At 39.7% G+C, this 16,905-nt stretch overlaps 1 protein-coding gene and 1 long non-coding RNA gene across 3 annotated transcripts in view; one reads left to right on the forward strand and one right to left on the reverse strand.

The window, feature by feature from the left end:
- PAM (peptidylglycine alpha-amidating monooxygenase) overlaps positions 1–16,905 on the forward strand; it is a 209,762-nt gene that overhangs the window by 57,249 nt on the left and 135,608 nt on the right. The window lies entirely within an intron of this gene.
- On the reverse strand, positions 1,487–11,516 carry LOC123372600. 2 transcript variants are annotated; one of them, XR_006580364.1, is made up of 6 exons: positions 11,453–11,516; positions 9,305–9,358; positions 6,137–6,222; positions 3,718–3,977; positions 3,006–3,086; positions 1,487–1,724 (listed from the first exon to the last, which is right to left on the reverse strand). It is a non-coding gene; the product is annotated as an uncharacterized LOC123372600 (long non-coding RNA). The 2 variants fall into 2 exon arrangements; XR_006580363.1 differs by lacking the exon at positions 9,305–9,358 and having other exon boundaries at positions 11,453–11,508.

Below are 16,905 nucleotides of genomic sequence, written 5' to 3' on the forward strand. Positions count from 1 at the left end.
CAACACTTAAATCAGAGTTTTTCTGCCTCTTGGGTTTATGCAATGGGAAATTAGATCTCATTTGAGCTGCTATTCAAGTGAATCGGGAAGACTTTCCTATCCTCAAAAAAAGTTTCATTTCTTCCAGGTAAACATTTTAAATCAAATTTCCGTCTGATGCCAAGCTCCGTTTAAATCCCATTATCCAGATGAAATAAGCTACCTCCCTCCTTCCTAGGTAGAGTTAATACGATTAAAATCCATGTGTTTTTTCCTCAGCTACTATATTTCGTGTGCTGCCTGTGATTCTGTCCATCTGGGGACTCCATTATATGCACAAACAATTCACAGGTTTCACTTGGAAAAACAAAACACTCAGCATTTAGTTCAGTGAAGTTATGTTTACTATTGAATGATAGGCACCAACTCATTGGGTACTCTGGAGCTCAAGCACCCCTTGAAAAAATTGGGGGAGCGCAGCACCTGCAGGGCCGGATTAATCTTTTGTGGGCCCCAGCACCCGGACTGTGGCTCCGGCCTGAGGCTCTGCCCTTCTACACCCCAAGGCCCCATCCCCATTCCACCTCAAGGCCTCTTCCCCCCCGAGGCCTCACCTGCTGCTTGAACAAATGGGAGAGGGCGGAGAGGAGTACCCACTGGCAAAAACAAAAGTCAGCACCTGTGCATTGAACAGTCTGTATTGGTGTATAAGGGTAAAGAAGAGAAAGATAAAAGGTATCCTTTCTGAGAATACGGGTGTACAACTGGGTAGATTGCCCAATAGAGATTATTTTAATCTGATTCACAATTTCAGGGAACGATCTTCAGTGAATTTGAACCCCTGCTTATGTGTTAGCCCCTAATCTTATAGCTGTACTGCACAAGCCCATTGATTAACAAGGTAATGGGAATTACTACATTGCAAATTCAGTGACAGCTCGGTCCTGTAAATAATTCAGCAGATAAATCTTTTGTTTTTATTAAAATCCATAGAAACTACCCAACCTTAGAAAATCTTAGATTTAAGTATCTTATTTATAGCTACAGCAGACCTGAGAAACCAAATGGTATCATATTGGCATTTTAAGACTTATAGTTTACTATTATTCTTTAGGAATTCATGAAACTTAAATCCACTTAGATTTCTAATACTAAGGTTAGATTTTATCTCAGCACTACTATTGTATTTCTTCCTTTTTCAGAAATGTACCTTGCTCACTTCTGAACGTTGATATTCAATTACATATGTGCCTGATTTTAAGTGTTTGATAAACCAGTCATGCTTTGTGTTAGGAAATTGTATCTGAACCTTTTAGAACTTTTCCCTCCCCAACTTCAGTCTTGACCTATTCTTTTAAAATTAGTTACATCATAAAAAAATTATTGATGTCAGTCCCTTCCTGTCTAGTTTATAGTGTGTGAGTGAGTGTGTGTGTGTGTGTGTGTATGTATATATATATATATATATATATATATATATTATTCCTTTTCCTATGTATAGGCTATCTGTAGGTAATCTCTCTTCATAACCCTAAAATTCTAAGTAACTGTTTTCACTTGCATTTCCAGGTTAAAATTTTTCCTCTTTGTCATTGTGGTGTGCATCTATCACTCATGTTCCATGCAGATTTGACAAAACTGAATGCTTTCCGTTCATTTTAAGAGGGTGGCAAGATGAGGATGTTGTACTGTTTAAATGTATACAAGAAGATGGCAGCAGTCCTACGTAAACATACCGCATAAACCTGGAAATAAAAATAAGAATTTGTTATATTATGTCTAGCTTTTTCCCTGCTAGGAGTTTTGCTATTTTTATATATCTTCCCATTTATCTCATTTAGATCACAGAGAAGATTTCTTGTGGGTTTCTATTTTTTTTATGTCATCCTCCTCTATAAACTAAATAGAAGGGAAAATCAAAATTCTTGTCTAAATCCCATTGGAAGTAGTTGCCTTTGTTTATGCAGAGGACAAACACATTTGATGTGCTATAACAGTTTCTTATTTCATTTAATCTCTGTTTTCACAGACTGCTTTTGAAGTAATGATGATTTTCTAAGGATGCTATGAACTTTATATTCCTTTTATTATAAAAACATACAAGGCCAATCAGAGCCTGGTGGGGAGAACATGTTTCAGAGCAACTTTGGAACTCTTATGCTTTATGCTAGTAGGGAACATCCAAAATACATTATGAACCTATTGATCTGCAAACAGGAAGGGCACAACATAAACTTCACTCTTGATAGCTGTGTCCACTGGATGTAGAAAGGTTAGTGTAACCTTGACAAGAATTGTTGCTTCTTTGTGACCTTATTACTGCAGATTTGTGCTGCAGCAGTCTCGTGCCCTGCTTCTCGTGCCTTGGGACACTTGGCCAAGTATTCAGTAAGGGGTACAGGCGTACATCCTGGGGTCAAACATTCTGGAATTGAGGGTATAAAAGCCCTCATGCCATTAGTATCCTCAATTCCTTTCCTTCTGTTAGCCCAGTGGGTCTTGGTACTGACCCCAAAATGTGTTTGCACTGAATTACTAGTGTAAGAATAAGCCGTTTCTTAACATTTGATCTAAAGACCACATCTGTAGAACAGCTACCTCTTTCTAAGGACCTGCCCTTTGTTCTTGTCCCGAGCAAAGAACCTATTGTCTCAGAAGGGTGGGAAAGAGCTCTTCCCTGCTTAATAGATGTTTATCTGATAGTCCAGTTTGTGAGTTATTTGAGCAAATTTCGCATTTCTCTGAGAGAGTTATCTATGTTTTAGGAATGTAGATCCCTTCCACTCAGCATTCACATACTTTAGGTAGAAGTATATACAACATTTTTAATGATTTTTTTTTTCATATCCTTGATGTATTTGGGATTCTTTTTGCTTATGGCTAAAGAGCATACTTATCAGCCATCTCTGCCTGCCATATCCCTGTTTATGGAGGGTCGGTCCTTCTCCCTCCTTAGTATTATTATCTATGTATGTTTCCTCAAATTTGTAAGCCTATAAATGTAGGACTTAAAATCTGTTCCTTACAAGATTCATGAAGGCTTCATCTGAGCCTCTTCATTCTTGTTCCCTCTTATTATCCATCATTCAAGGTTGGCTTCTTAGGTTCTGTAACATAAGACAGAGTTTCTGAGCTGCAGACGTTGACAGACATTTTTGAAGCAACTTCTCTTAAGGATAACATTGTTTTTAGACCTCAGTGTTGCAAAGTTTAAGCATTCAAAAATCATGAATAAGAATGAGATTTTACAAATTTATCTTGGATTCTTTCTATTTGCTACTTGTTCTTTGAGCCTCTAGGATTCGTGTTTTCAAGCTTTTCCCCACAACCATGAGGGCTAGAAACGTCATTCGTTTTAAATGAAACAGATTCTCATGTAGTAACATGACTCAGGAGCTGTGGCTTTAAGAAAAGTCATCAAATTTTGTGAGATTCATTTACCTTATCCAGAAGTTTTTGACTACAATACTATCCAAATTTTATATGAATGACTTTTAAATGAAGTTTGTCTGTATTTTTATCTCCCTGAGCTTCTTAATAGCAATATGAATATATCTTGGATGTTAGATGGGCAAATAGTTGTTAGCTAGAAGGAATGAAGTTGTTAAGGAAGTCTCCTATTTATTTGTCACTTTTGATACAAAGATTAAGGGACTGAGTTATTTAAATTCAGGGATTAGACTAAATTGAATTAAATTGGGCATTCATCTGTGTTAGAACATCGCTGCCATTCCTTACCTGTAGGACTTAGAGTCTATTCTACTGTTGTGATGGCAAGCCTTTGCACCTTTTTAATTACCAGTTTTGCAAAGTTGAAATCTGTAAAGCTGACACCTGGAGTTCTGTTCAGATTCATGAAGAATTCTCTCAAAGTTGAGTTCAGAGTGGTTGATCAATTTGTATTCTTCGCTGCCTTTAATTATAATACACCCAACCCTCCACATGGGGACTGTCACTCTTGCTTCTTTTGTAGTGTGGATTTGCAGTATTCCTGTGTCCTGAATGAGAGAGTTTATTTAACAGCATAGGCATCGACTCTGTGGTTGCTCCAGGGCTGGAGTGGGGGTGAGGCGGAGGCGGAGCTGGGCTGGGAAGAGGCAGGGCTGGGGCTTGGGTGAAGGGCTGGAGTGGGGGTGGGGCCCGGGGTGGATGGGTGGGAGGTCAAACACCCTCCGGCTAGAGAGGAAGTTGTCGCCTATGTTTAACAGTATATGTGTAGTTCTAATGTATTGTCTCTGCAGATCTGTGCTTAACTTAAGCCCCTTCTCCTTTATGCATTTACAGATTTAAGGGCTGTATCTGGAGTTTGAAAGGAATGGGAAATGATTAGAGGGCAAGCATCTGCATTCTTGATTCCATAGTGCTGGATCTGAAGTACAAGTGTGTTGTGTATTTGGTTGGCATGGTTTCTGTTGCTATGGCAACTGAGTTAGATTATTATGGGTTAGCTCAGCCGGTTTCAACCAGCTGAGTGAGCTCTCTGTATATCTGTAAATAAAATGGAGGTTTTGGTTAGCTGCCTGCTCTCTGGCCTCAAGTGATTACTTCCTACACCGGCTGCCCCAAGGATATAACAAAGTGTATGAACTCTTTTTATTGACCAGAATGTCTCTTGGACTGCAATTAGTTTCTAGCTGTCCAAATGAGCAATGTTGAAAGGAAAATGCTTTTTTGGAAGAATAAAGCAAGTGCATGTGTGCTGCATATTTTAAATGAATCTTTCTTTACTAGTATTGGCCCGAAACGTAACTTTTCACAGCAAGAAACAACTGCTTTAATATTAATATACCAAGTTAAGAATTTAAATCACCAACTGTGTTTATGGTGCTGCACAAAATCAAAGAATGGTATCTGCTTTCTAACAAGGGGAAAATTATTTGATCCAGTACAGTACAGAGAGAGTGAGGATATAAATTGATAATTCAAGTACAGTATAGGCTTTTGATTGAAAAAGTAGTATAAAGTATACAGATAGTAGACTACATAAGGACAATATGACTAGAAGTTTCAATAACTGAATATTTGGAATCCTGCACTGAAGTGAGATGCAAAGCACCAGTTATAGAAAATTGTATTTATAAATGTTCCTCTCATGTGATTTAATATTACACTTGCATACGTAAGAAATTTTTAAAATACTAGTTTTAAATAATCCTAGACAAATGTCCACCTTTAATGGGTATCAGATTAAAGTACTTGACATATTGGTAGGGCCCTACCAAATTCACAGTCCATTATGGTCAATTTCACGATCATAGGATTTAAAAATTGGTAAATTTTCACCTTTTCAGATGTTTAAATCTGAAATTTCAGTGTTGTAACCGTGGGGGTCCCAACCCAAAATGGGATTTGGGGGGAGGGGTCATGGGATTGCCACCCTCATCTCCATGCTGTCTGGACTCTCTAGGCAGCAACCATGGAGCTTCCTGCAGCTGCAGGAGGTTCCCAGAGGTGGGTCTGGTCTCCCCACCCCCTCAGCAGCTGTGCAGGGGAAGAGCAAGTCCTGTCACTCCCCTGCCCAGCCGGAGCTAGGAGTCCCCTTTGCTGGGGTCCTCCCAGCAGCACAGGGAAGATCAGATACAATTGCAGAAGCCTCCCACAGCTGCAGGAACCTCTGAGGCTGCTGCTCAGTCCCAGAGAGCATCCTGCAGCAGGGTGAGGCACCCAGAGGTGCCTTTGCTGGGGCGCTCCTAGGAACAAGGGGACATTTGGCTTATTTCACAGTCTGTGATGCATTTTTCACAACTGTGAAATTGGTAGTGCCCTATATACTGGGGATGGCAATGCAATATGCTCTAGAGAAGTGGTGGTAATGCCTATTTTAAATTTACCTAAACACCTTCTATTATAAATATTATTGTGACCTTCTCGTAGGAGATCTGTGATGGTTCTCAGGGCACTCTGGGCTGTGTGTCACCTTGTTTCCCCTGGCCTTTAGTATGAGGGAGTCTTGCCTGTGCCTGGATGGATGTCAGCTCCCTAACACCACCAGCCTTTCAGCCACTCAAGCACTCACCTCTGGGCTATGCCTGCCCTGCCTTCAACTTGCAGGTTTACAATATGCACATCCCAGTCCAAGAATCCCTTTGAAGCATTCCTCTGTGATATCTAGCCCCGGACACCGGGCTACTAACAGATATCTCAGATCCCAGTTTACCTTAAATCACTGTTGCTGGAAACCAGACAGCACGTCTGAGCTCTTGCGATGCAACAATAGTAGGTTTGTTTTAAAAAATAAAGTAACTAGAAAAAAGAGTGGTGAAAGCAAATGGTAACAAAACAAAATAATAAAACATCAACCTGAGTCTACATCTATTAATAATTACCTTTCCTAATAAAGTAGGTTTTCCCCCAAAAGTTCAGTCTGTTGAAGCCTCTGATAGTTTTCTATTGAAACTCTTAGTAGCGTGCAGGATTAAATAGTTGAGTCTTGCATCACATTGTGGACTAAACAGGATCGGGTAACCACTCCCCTTGCCTGAATGGACCATCACCAAGAAATATTATCCCCGGCGACTAATTTAACTTCCATAAATGGAGACAATTTCATCTTCGGAGTAATTGTCGTCTTTCACCTGGCACAGTCATCTCTTTCACAATCTTCGATTACTTGTTGGAATTGAAGATATCAGAGGGCTGTCTGAGTTCCATCAAGTTTCACTTAGATCAATAACAGCTTTGCACTCACCAGTAGCTTTCTCGATTTTCTTTTTCCCACACATCCAACCACAACAAGATTCCTGAAAGGTCTTATGAATTGCTTTCTGCAAATTAGAGATCTCCGTCTTGTTCTTAACTGTCTTATGAAACAGCCATTTGAACTACGTGCCATGTGCTCCCTGTTACATTTGTCTATTAAGACATCCTTTTTGATGGCCATCGCTTCTTCCCAAAGGGTTGGTGAGCTTGAAGCTTTAATAGCAGTCCCTCTATTCACTGTATTCTCTAGGGAGAAGGTATTGTTAAGATCACATCCCAATTTTTTATGTAAGGTTTCTTCTGAGTTTCATGTTAACCAGACTATTCACCTTCCTGTTGTCTTTCCAAAGATGCATCAGATTATACAGGAAGCTATCTTCCATATACTTGATGTCAGGAAAGCTCTAGGCTTTTCCTTGCACAGAACCAGACCATTTAGAAAGTCCCCTGGGCTTCTTACGTCTATTGCAGATAGGTTGAAGGGATCCACTCCAAGCAAAGACACACTAAATGGAACTCTGGGTATATTTTTACCTGTTTGTCTCACATCCAACTTCCTCTACAAGTGACTGCATATTCTACTAGATCTCAGTCTACATCTGTAGCTTTACTCAAGGTTGTTCTGGTTGCTGAAATCTGCAGAGCTGCAACAGGGACCTTGGTGCATACTGTTTCCAACCATTATGCTTTGGTTCACGCTGCTAGATTGGATACTGCAGTAGGCAACATAGTTCTCTCTTCAGTACTGGACTCTGTTCTGAACCTCCTGCCTCCTTAGGGTAGGGTTACTGCATGAAAATTATCTAAAGTGGGGCACTCATAGGACATCTCAAAAAAATCCAGGTACTCCACAAGGTGAGTTTAGACCCCAAATCTATTCACATATCCACGTTGCCTCTCTGAAAGAACCAGTTATTATTATTATTGTCTTTGTCCTTAGCTTTGTTGTCTGTTACATGGGTAACACACTGTTTCCGTGTGTGTTATGCTGTTCGATATTTAATGTGTTACCATGTTTTAATTTCTACACACCATCCAAATTCCAAACTGAATATAGAATTGATTTTCTCCTGGGGTTTTCCATTGCACTCATCATTGTCACATCTGAGTGCTTCATAAGTACTAATGATTTTATCTTTATAACTCCCCTGAGACAAAAAGAGAGGGACTGTGTGTATTATCCCCATTTACCAGGTGGGAAAAATTGAGAAAAAGACCAAGTGACTTGCCTGAAGCTGCACAGTGATTTAGTGGCAAAACCATGATTAGAACTGAGGACCTTCTGATTGCCCACCCCATTATAGTTTCACTCTGCCATGCTACCCTCCTGGCAGAAATACTGAATATCCACAACTTCCATTAATCTGTGTTTCAGTTGCATGTGCTCAGCACTACTGAAAATCTGGCCTAAGGCATCTCAAGTTGGGCAGCTAGAAAACAAGGAATCACAATTAGTAGGCGCCTGTTAAAATTTTGGTTTAAGTTGCATGCCTGGCATTGCATAGGAATCTCTGTCAGAGACAGGAATAGAGGCCAGTTCTCTGATGGCATCATAGAAATATAGGGCTGAAAGGGACCTCAAGAAATTGACTTAGCAGCCCCTGCACTGAAGTAGGACCAAGTAAACCTAGACTATCCCTGACCATGTTTGTCCAACTTATTCTTAGAAATCTCCAGGGATGGTGTTCCTTGGAAGCCTATTCCAGAGCTTAACTACCCGTATAGATAGAAAGTTTTTTCTAATATCTAACCTAAATCTCCCTTGCTGCAGATGGAGCCAAGTACTTTCAGTGGACATAGTGCACAAATGATCATCGTCCTCTATATAAAACTCTTAAACATATTTGAAGACTGTTATCAGGTGCTCCCTCGGTCTTCTTTTCTTAAGACTGAACACATGCCCAGTTCTTTTGACCTTTCCTCATAGATCAGGTTTTCTAAACCATTTTTTATGTTGCTCTCCTCTGGACTCTCTCCAGTTTGTCCACATCTTCCTTAAAGTGTGGTCCCTACAACTGGATGCAGTACTCTAACTGAGGCCTCACCGGTGCCCAGTAGAACAAGACAGCTACCTCCTGTGCCTTACATATGACACTGCTGTTCATATACTCCAGAATGATATTTTTCTCAGCTGTATCACATTGTTGCCTCATGTTCAATTTGTGATCCACTATGACCCCCAGATCCTTTTCAGCAATCTGTTTTATTTCCCATTTTGTAGCTGTGCATTTGATTTTTCCTTTGTAGTACTTTGCACTTGTCTTTTATTGAACTTCATTTTGTTCATTTCAGAAAAATTATTCAATTTTTCAAGGTTGTTTTGAATTCTTATCCTGTCCTCCAAAGTTCTAGCAATCCCTCCTAGTTTGGTATCATCTTAGGATTTTATAAGCGTACTCTCCACTCCATTATCCAAGTCATTAATGAAAATATTGAATAGTACTGGACCCAGGACTGACCCCTGTGGCACCTCACTGGATACGCATTCCTAGACTGACAGTGAACCATCGATAATTGTTCTTTGAGTACAATCGGTTTTGCCCCTACCTTAAAGCAATTTCATCTAAACCATATTTCCTTAGTTTCCTTATGAGAATCTCATGTGGGACTGTGTCAAAAGCCTTACCAAAATCAATATATCATGTCTATTGCTTCTCCTCCACCCACTAGCCCAGGAACCCTGTCAAAGAAGGAAATTAGGTTAGTTTGGCATGATTTGTTCATGACAAATCCATATTGACTATTCATTATAATCCTATTATCCTATAGATTCTTACAAATTGATTGTCTAATAATTTGTTCCATTATCTTTCTTAGTATCATTGTTAGGCTGACTATAATTTCTCATGTCGTCTTTGTTCCCCCTTTTTAAAGAAAGGTACTGTATTTGCCCTTCCGCAAACCTCTTGGACCTCACCCGTCATACATGAGTTCTTGAAGGTGATTGCTTCAGCTACTTCAAATACCCCTAGGATGGATTTGTTCAGGCCCTACTGACTTGAATGTATCTAATTTAGCTAAATAGTCTTTAACCTGTTGTTTCCCTGTTTTGGCTTGTGTTCCCTTCCCTTTGTTGTTAATATTAATTATGTTTAGTATCTGGTCACCATTAACATTTTTAGTGAAGACTGAAGTAAAAAAGGTATTAACTAAGCCTTCTTGATGTCATTAGTTATTAGCTCTCCTCCTCCTCTGTGTAGAGAACCTACGCTTTTCTTTGTCTCTCTCTTGCTCCTGTGTATTTATAGACCCTCTTCTCATTATCTTTTATATCCCTTGCTAGTATAACTCATTTTGTGCCTTAGCCCTGCTGATTTTGTCCCTATATGCTTGAGCTGTTCTTTTGTGCTCCTCTTCAGCTATTTGTCTGTGTTTCCACTTTTTTTAGGATTTCTTTATCATTTTCAGGTCATTAAAGAACTCCTGGTAGATCCATATTGCCCTCTCACTTTTTCTCCATCACATTCAAATAGTTGGCAGTTGTGCATTTAATATTGTCTTTTTGAGAAACTGCCAACGCTTCTGAACTGCTTTATCTGTTAAAATATTCTTTCCATGTGACATTACCTGTCTGCTGCCCAAGATGGCGAGTAGCCAGTCTCTTCCCTATAGAGCCACTGGTTCTCTCCTTCCTCTTCCAGTGCAGGTATAGTCATCTGTAGTTGGCCAACAGCTTCCATCCCCAGTGTTCCCATGTGTGTCATGTTGATGAAGTTCTCAGGCTCCTGGATGCTACGCAGATGAGCAGTCTCCTCGTGCAGCTCTCTTTCGTGCTTACTGGGGGACTCCAGTAATGGATACTTCTCACATTAGGAGTTTTCCTCTGCCTGGCTTTCATTGGTGGGGACATGCAGACAGCATTCCCAGCAAGTCAAGACCAGGGACTGGTGGAAGCCTGTATGGCCAGGATGCCAGTCTGGCAGGGACCCCACAGGGTGCAGGCAGAGGAAGGGCTAGCAGTAGTGTTGGCGAGACAACCTTTCCCTCCCATTGTGGGTTCTTCCTCATGGAATGCCTGCACATTAATGACAGGAAATACCCTTCTTAGATGGTATTAAGCTGCCTTAACCACATGACAGTCTCTCTTCTTGCATTCCTCAACATCATTCTCTGCTCACCTTATAGCTTTTAGAGCAAAAGAGGCAGGAATCCCACAGACAACACCCTCATCATTCACTATATTATTTGATTCATTCCCTCAACACCATCTGTGCTGTGATTTGAATGCTAATGATCATTCAATTAGAGACTGTCAGAATTAGTTCATGGTGATAGAATTAAGGTTGCATCTTATTTCTGACAGTCTCAGTAGGGGTCTTCCCTAGAGTAAGACCCCTAGTCCCAGTTCTCAAGATAATAAAGGAGAGGAAACTGAATTGACAGAAATAAAGAGCAGCACCAGCTCCTCTGTCCTACCTCTGTTCGGTTTCTGGGAAGCACACAAAGCTTGGATCTCTGCTTGCTCCTTTCTGGGAACTGAGGATGAAAGATCTGTCCACCTCCGCAAGCTGGGCCCTTCTGAACTGAGCTTCTCTCTTTTTAAGAGTCCTCCTCCAAGATTGGCATGTTTCACAAATGAGATGGAGCAGGGCTGTCTGAGCCCAAGGCTACTCTTTAACCCCTTCTTGCCTGGTGCAGGGTTTGTACCCCCGTCACATGCATAATCCATTGTAATTGTTTTCCCTGTGGTCAATTATTTACTTAAGACCCACACTAAAGGAAAAATTAACACACAGAAATAGAAGAGAGAAAAGTTATTTAAAGGTAAACCCACCGACACTAGAAGAGGACTCAGCCATGTTTTCCACAGTACTGGAAACTGTTCCTAACTAATCTTTTTTAAATTGACTAGAATTCCATTTGACTGTTTCTTTAAGAAGAAACTTCATTGAAGAGAACTGAGAACTCTGTAGCCAACAAACTGAGCTCCTTTTTCAATTAAATTAAATTTTACAAATATGTCTTCCATTTAATGGTTTTAAAGCATTATTAAAATATTATAAAAGCTCTTTTAAGATATAGATACCCAAGTCAAAAACGAAATTATAATGACTGTTAGGTAATTGTAAAAAACAAAACATGACATCATAATGCTTTCTAAAGATGATCTACAAAGCATGAGCACTAGCTGTTTTTGAAATAAAAGTCTTATGCTGATTAGAAAACTGTTACACACTTGGTTAGAGGAAGCACAATAGTATGTATAATTCACTCTGAAGTATATAAGAATTTTATCTTAAGGGTTACTTAATTTTATAAGATAAGATTGTACACAATTTCATTTTTATTTTTTCTTTACATATACTAAAGCTAATTTTTGCACACTATTTCAAAATGTATAAACTGCATAATAAATATGCTTTTTAGAAACCATTTGCCAATTGGATTGTGAAGGTCAAATGAAAGAAAATTCATGTTGAGTTGTGCTCTATGCACATAATTTGTGTAATGTTTGTTGTTTTTCTCCCCCTTAAATGTGGACATCTGGAATTTTAAATTCTCTTTAGGGATCCTGCTGACTTGTTAATCATTTTTGTGCTTTTTGTTAAATGGAGCATTTTTTGCATGTTTCCTGCTGGGAAAATGGAGTAGCTTTAGAACAGGACATAACTGGATACTGTACCTATCTGAGAAGTCTACTGCATTATCATCAACCAGTAAATGCATTCCAGTGCCATGTGAAATTCTCTTGAGGACTGTAGAATGCAGATTCACAGTTTAAAGGGAAGAGATGATGTATGCTGCTGAAAAGGGGTGTGTTTTGTCGTCTTGGGTGAAACCCACAAACACTGAACTTTTTACATATGGTGTGACGTAGGAGAGCATCTAATGATATTGGTCAAACATTAAAGCTCTCATAAAAATGTGTTTGGTAATGTTTCTGTGGGGATAGTCAAAGAACAGAGAAGTTTTAGAAAATAGAATAGATTTAATTGAAATATATCATTGGTACGGTAGACTTTATATAGATACAGATGTGTTATGAATGTAATAGAGTTATGCGTGTAATAGAGACTGCCAGCCTCTCTTACATTTTATATCTGCTTGAACAGTGTGGGCTGAACAGTTCTAAGGGATCTTAAGAGTAGCAAAATCTAACAGAAAAGTCTTGAACTGAACTTGTTTTGTTACTAAAGACAAATGCCAGGAAGGGATGGGTCTTTACCTCTGCATAGTGTGGATTTTGTTTTAAAGCTGGTTGAGAGGTACCTATTCATACAGTATTATAAAATTCAAAAAGAGCTTTGAGAAATGGAAAATGCTGTGCTTTGCAAAAGATCATCCTATTTTGACAGATAAAAAGCTCTGGAAGAACAGAAAGAATGCCCCCCCCCCAATAAAAGTGTGTGTGGTGGCTGGGATACAGAAGCTGTTGAATAATTTGCAACTGGCCATTCTGCCATCCAACCATCCTGTTACATTTTATAAAATCCCTTAATTTCACAGCTCCCCATGTAGTAGGTAAGTGTCATTCAACACCCACATTTTACTGATGCAGAAACTTGAGTTGCACAGGTTAAATGCTTTGTCAACGATAACATGTGCAATCTGTGGTGGAGCTGGAAAAAGAACCCAGGTGGTCTCACTCAGTCCTGTATGTTTAATATTTATGAAACAAGAAGACAAATAGCATTTGTGAAAGAAAAATTAAAAACTGGAAACGGGCACTATGTAAGCTTCCCAGATAAAGCTTTATCGGTCCACTGAAACCTTGACTGTGGTCATTTGCCTCTCTTCCTTGCATCCTTGTCAAAGGAGAGATTACTAATTGCACTGAATTGTTTGGTGGTTTTGTGCTGTGGACAAAAGGCTCAAAGGGCTAGATTGAGACTTTACCAAACACTTGCAATCCTTTTTCAGATGTGTTCTTATGGTCGACACTGAACTATTGGAGTGACAGAGTTCCTGTCTGCACTTCCATTCTGCAGTATTGATAATTCATTCCTTCTTGTTGTTCCTCTGAACTGCTTGCTTGGGATCCTTATAAACGTGTATTTTGATAATATTGTTAATCTGATTTGTATTTTATCATTATGGAATTCTAGCTTCTTGGCCACTTTTTCAACCTAGTCTGTCAGGGGCTCATCCTCTTCCAACTCCTAGCTGCTCATTACTGTTCTTCCACTCTCCCACTTTCCCTTTCCTACCCTAAATTATAATTTTCCTTTCTATCCCATGGACTCTAGTTTCTCTAATATTATTTCCATCCGTTTACTTCTTTTCTCTTGTGCCCCCTGGAGCACCCAGTGCAACTTATAAGCAAAGCCACAGTTATCAAGATGTGCATATAATGAACCTAAGTAACAGTATAATCTTATTATTGTATCCCTTGTCCTCATTTTTCTCCCTCTTACTGCCTGGTACTCTCACTCATTGCATCATCTCTGAAATTAGACTGAAATCTCCTCCGGACTGAGCAGTATATCCTATTTGCTTTTTAAAGTAGGTAATACACTTTTGGTACTCTGTGTGTCCGTGTGCGTAAACCAGTAATTTATTGGCAAAATTCCGCTAAGGCCTGATTTTAAACATCAACTACCTAGTTTGTATGTGCAGTTATGACACTTGTGCATGCAATTGCTGCAATTGTGCCAATTTATTGCAAGTTTCTCTCTCTCTCTCTCATTAGTAGACTATATAATAATTGGATACAGATGTAATTGTCTCAGTCACCATTGATTTAATTTCTTAGCTTTGTTAGATCAGGGATCAGCAACCTTTGGTATGCGGCTTGCCAGGGTAAGCACCTTGGCGGGCCGGGGTGGTTTGTTTACCTGTCGCATCCGCAGGTTCGGCCGATTGCAGCTCCCACTGGCCACGGTTCGCTGTCCCAAGCCAATGGGGGCTGTGGGAAGTGGCGCAGGCCAAGGAATGTGCTGGCCGCCACTTTCTACCACCCCCTTTGGCCTGGAGCAGCGAACCACAGCCAGTGGGAGCCACGATCAGCCGAACCTGCGGATGCGACAGGTAAACAAACCGGCCCGGCCCGCGAAGGTGGTTACCCTGGTGGGTAACATGCCAAAGGTTGCCAGTCCCTGTGTTAGATAACAGTAGGTTACCTTTCTAGCTCTTGTGCATGCTTTTCTACAGGCGTTGAATCATCAGACTTATAAAGCATGTTTTCTTGCATTTCAAGTTATTCTGATTTGCACAGACTATTATTATGCATAACTCTGCAGTGAATACTGAAATATACTGAATATAGCTGAATTGAACATTTCAGTGTGCTGATTGCCTCTGTAGTTAGAGACACCATTAACAGTAAGTTTATCAGTAGTCTCCTCTAAAAGACTTGAGTTCAGTTAATGGATGGATATTTATAAGAAGAATTGCTGCACATAATCTCAGATAATGTTTTAGTAAAAATTACCAAAGATTTGTTTCATAGTTGCTGAAAAATACTTTGTCAGATTTATATTTCATGAATTTGAGAATAATTTCCTACGCTGTAAGATTATGCAATGAAAGTAAATATATTCCTTACTTCTGCCTCTAAGTTTTTTATAGCTCTTGTGTTGTAGATATATACTTATAGGGTGTTCAGCTTGTGAAAGTGAAGGATAACATTTCTTTGTCCATTAGAACAAGTTCTGGAATTATATGTTGAAAACATGGTTGTACTGAAAACCAGATCAAAGTTGATATTAAATACATGGCTTATTTTATTCTTATATTTAAAGACTGAGGAAAATTATACTGTTTCCCCAATATGATACCACCCAGTCAGTATTAGGTAACTTGGGTTTTTTGCTCTCTATATTGTACAGTCTCATAAGAATGAGCATACTGGGTCAGACCAAAGGTCCATCTAGCCCAATATTCTGTCTTCCAACAGCGGCCAGTGTCAAATGCTTCAAAGGGAATGAACGGAACAGGACAACTATCAAATGATACATTCCATCATCTAGTCCCAGTGTCTGGTAGTCAGAGGCTTAGGGATAGCCTGAGCATGAGGTTGCATCCATGACCATCTTAGCTAATAGCCATTAATGGACTGTCCTCCATGAACTTCTCTAATTCTTTTTGAATCTAGTTATAGTTTTGGTTTTCACACTATACCCTGGCAATGAGCTCCACAGGTTGACTATGTGTTGTGTGAAGAAGTGCTTCCTTTTTTTTGTTTAAACCCGCTATCTATTAATTTCATTTGGTGACCCCTGGATCTTGTATTACGTGAAGGGGTAAATAACACTTCCTTATTCACTTTCTCCACCCCATTCATGATCTTATAGATCTCTGTCATATCCCTCTGAACTAGCAAACCAGATATAATTCGATAATAGCCAGCTAGGTGCGTTCCAGCTTTTTAAACACTTTCAAGTCAGAATATTAGGGTAATATGGTTCATTTCTTTAAATGTTTTTGCCTCTAGCACTCAAATTAATGATATGAAGAATATGTAGCACATTGCAGAAAATCCATAAAAATAAAACAAATAAAAAGCCCCAAATGGTCACATCAGTAACTACTGACATGACAACATTTCTTTATCTTGAAAAGCTTCAGTAACTGGGATTCTGAATAAGTGTGCTTTTTTTAATGTCCCACTCCTGTGGATGGGGAAAGTGCCATAATGGTTTCTCATAAAAGATTCTTTATTAAACTTTGAATTTACCCATTTTGAGGAGAAGAGGTGATCGAAACTTGCATTTCTCTTCTCCATGTGATCACAAACACTCATGATTTTTTTAAAGGCTATCTAATGTACATTGTACTAAAAGAGAATTCTCAGCCAATCAAAGTGCCAGGATGCTGTACAGTTAGTGACCCATAACCTTATAATTAACATTTAAGTGTACAGTTATCTGCTCTCTGTTGAGGGCTCAGATTTTTGTCCAAGGCTTGTCTCTCATATTTCCCTTATTTTGATAGTTGTTGCTCACTTTAGTCCCAGAACTCCCTATTTTCCCTATACCCTGCTACCACAGCCTGCCCACATACCCCCGCACATCCACACCCAGTATCCTGCTCCCGCACACCCCACTCAGCCCTGTACTCCCTCGTACTCCCTGTACCCTGCCACTACAGCCTTCCCACCCCCAAACCCTGTTCACATCCACACCCCCACGCTCCATCCACCCTTGAACCCCCCCGCCCCATTTTCCACTGTTTCTAGTATTCCCTCACTTGATTCTTGAAAATTATGTATATCACAAATAAAGAATCATGAAACTAAGGTCATGGACAGTTACTTATGGGATGAATATTGGGGATGTTTTGTCCCAA

The sequence above is a fragment of the Mauremys mutica genome, chromosome 6 (genome assembly GCF_020497125.1).
Source record: "Mauremys mutica isolate MM-2020 ecotype Southern chromosome 6, ASM2049712v1, whole genome shotgun sequence".
In the NCBI taxonomy this organism is placed as follows: Eukaryota; Metazoa; Chordata; order Testudines; family Geoemydidae; genus Mauremys; species Mauremys mutica.